Source organism: Phacochoerus africanus, chromosome 4, assembly GCF_016906955.1.
Source record: "Phacochoerus africanus isolate WHEZ1 chromosome 4, ROS_Pafr_v1, whole genome shotgun sequence".
Lineage (NCBI taxonomy): Eukaryota > Metazoa > Chordata > Mammalia > Artiodactyla > Suidae > Phacochoerus > Phacochoerus africanus.
In genome coordinates, this window is record NC_062547.1 from 54187052 (window position 1) to 54190054 (window position 3003).

General features: G+C 38.5%; 1 pseudogene; it reads left to right on the plus strand.

Moving 5' to 3' along the window:
- The first annotated feature begins 1757 nt into the window (after window positions 1–1757).
- On the plus strand, window positions 1758–2746 carry LOC125124158 (olfactory receptor 2T8-like; annotated as a pseudogene).
- The last annotated feature ends 257 nt before the right edge of the window (window positions 2747–3003 follow it).

The following is a 3003-nucleotide window of genomic DNA, read 5'->3' on the forward strand; positions in this document are numbered from 1 at the left end:
ATACAAAAGAGCATTGGTTATTCTTAAAATGGAAAGAAGTTCTGACATAATGTTACAAAATAGATTACTTTTAAGATATGATAAGTGAAATAAACTAATGAAAAATCAAACCAATAACAAATGCTGTATGTTTTCACTTATCTAATGTTCCTAGAGCAGTTAATTTTATAGGGACAGAAAGTAGAATGGTGATTGGCAGGGACTGAGAAAGAACGGTAATGAGGAAGAATTGTTTACTGGGTAATTTCTTTGGTCAGAGATGATGAAATCTAGGGATTAATATTGGTGATGGATGAAAAAATGTGATAATATTTAATTACTCCACATTGACAGTACACAAGAAAATTACATAAAACCTTACAGTTACTAAGCTACTTATTGATTTCTATACAAGTTTAAGGTTCTAACAATCTTCAGCAATAAAAAGTGATGGAAATAATGGAATATAAGGCCTCAGGTCAAAGAAATAATTTAAGAGGGTTTGAGAGCTTCAGAAGAATGATGCTGAGGACTCTAATTAGGAATTCTGTGTAGTTACTATAGTTCAGACTGCATATTAGATATATGAGGATGTGTAGAACACTACGTCTTGGCAAATCTGATTTCAATGATATCTAACTTTAAAACAACCAGATTGGAGTTCCTGTTGTGGTGCAGTGGTTAATGAATCTGACTAGAAACCATGAGGTTGCGGGTTCATTCCTTGGCCTTGCTCAGTGGGTTAAGGATCCAGCTTTGCCATGAACTGTGGTGTGCGTTGCAGATGAGGCTCAGATCCTGCATTGCTTGTGGCTCTGGCGTAGGCTGGTGGCTACAGCTCCAATTTCGACCCCTAGCCTGGGAACCTCCATATGCCACGGGAGCGGCTCAAGAAAAAAAAAAAAAGGATAAAACCTGCCAGTGGAATACTTCCAGTACAATAATAACACTCAAGAAAAGGAATTAAGGATTGGTGAATCTTTTTCAATGCCTTCCTCCATCTTAATTAGCAGTCCAGTATGTGATGGATATAAGAAGCTGTGGTAAAGAGTGACCATGGAAGAGGTGGACTCCTTCTGCCATGTAACTTCATTGAATCACACTTTACTTTTGAGACTAAATTGATAATCTTATCTCTGCATCTGTGGTTATGTTTATTCAACAAGATAGAACAGTTTTGACTCCAGAATATCAGAAGTGAAAATGCCTCTAAGGATTTAAAACCTCTTGGAACTAAAGAAGAAATTATGCTATCTCTATGTTTGGGTGAAGAAGTAGGAAGTTTTATTTTTTCTTCTTTACCCAGTAAAGGTTATATTGCTGTTACTTTGCAGGGGAACCATCTGTTTCCACAAAAATGCCTTTGTCAGTTAATGAAAGTTTATATCATTTTGTTAAATTGTGGGGATATTCTAAAAAAGTCAATTTTTTTCAAGGTATATCTTGGCAAAGTTAAACTAAATGCATTAACAATTTTAAAGTAAGTTATGTTTATAAAGCAGCCTCAATACTCTCAGTCCTAGGCTTAAGAATATAAGTCCTCTTGAAATTCCCTTGTAGTACAGCAGGTTAAGGATCCAGCATTGTCACTGTAGGGGTGCTGGTTTGATCACTAACCTGGGAATGTCCACATGACTCAGGTAAGTGAAAAAGAGAAAAAAAAAAAGAATGCAAGTCCTCTTGTTGTTTGGAATGTAAAAACCCCTCCCTGGATTAATGCATGTTAACAAATTTATCTGATTTTAAGAGGTTTTAATAAATTTTGGTATGTTATATATATGCAATCCTCATCTATTTCTCCATTTTCAGTGTTACTCTTGTTTGAAATTATGGAAAACTGGAATCTCACTTCAGATTTCATTCTCCTAGGACTCTTTAACCACACAGGACCACATCTATTTCTCTTTTTCATAGCTCTGACAACTGCCTTCACCTCCTTAGTGGGCAATGCCCTCATGCTTCTCCCGATTCTCCTGGACCCCCAGCTCCACAGGCCCATGTACTTCCTACTGACCCAACTCTCCCTCATGGACATGATGCTTGTTCCCACAATTGTGCCCCAAAATGCTGCTGACTACTTGACTGCCAGGAATTCTATCTCCCCTGCTTGTTGTGGATCGTGGATCTTTTTCTTCCTCACTTTGGGAGGGGGTGAGTGCTTCATCTTAGCAGCCATGTCCTATGACCACTATGCTGCTATTTTCCATCCTTTGAGATAGCCTGTCCTCATGAGCTAGCAGTTATGCCTGGGGATGATTTGGGGGTCTTGGTTCCTGGGTGCAGCTGATGGACTCATGCAGGCTGCTGCTACCCTGACCTTCTCATACTGCAGTTCACATGAGATCGATCATTTCTTTTGTGAAGCCCCATCTCTGGTGCTTTTGGCTTCTGCTGACCCATCCCTCTTTGAGTCTGTCATGTCCACCTGCTGTGTGTTAATGCTCCTGGTCCCCATTTCCCTCATCCTGATTTCTTATAGTCTCTTCCTCTCTACAGTTCTCTGGTTGTGCTCTATTGATGCCCGCAAGAGGGCTTTTGCCTCCTCCTCTTCACATCTATCTGCGGTGGGACTCTCTTTTGGAGTGGCCATTTTTACCTACATGACACCCAAATCATACGGATCTGCAAACCATGATAAGATTGTGTCAGCTTTCAATGCTCTCTTTACCCCATTCCTGAACCCCTCATCTACAGTCTGAGGAAGAGTAAGGTCAAGGGAGCACTGAGAAAAAGTATCAATCGGTGTGTTGCTTTAAAGCATGATTAAGGCTACACTGATTTGTCCGTAATATCAAAGCTATGCAAAGTGATTATGCAAGATTTCCTTGAAGGAGGTTATATACACATTTTATCTCTGTTATTTCTATTTCTACTTTGAAATACATGTGCAACTCCATATTTTGGTATTATTTATTGAGCAGTCATCAATAAATAAAACTGTGAATTATTAAAAAATACATTATTCACAAATTCATATTAAAATATTTCTGCACTGTATTTCACAAAAAAATTGTCACTCAAAGA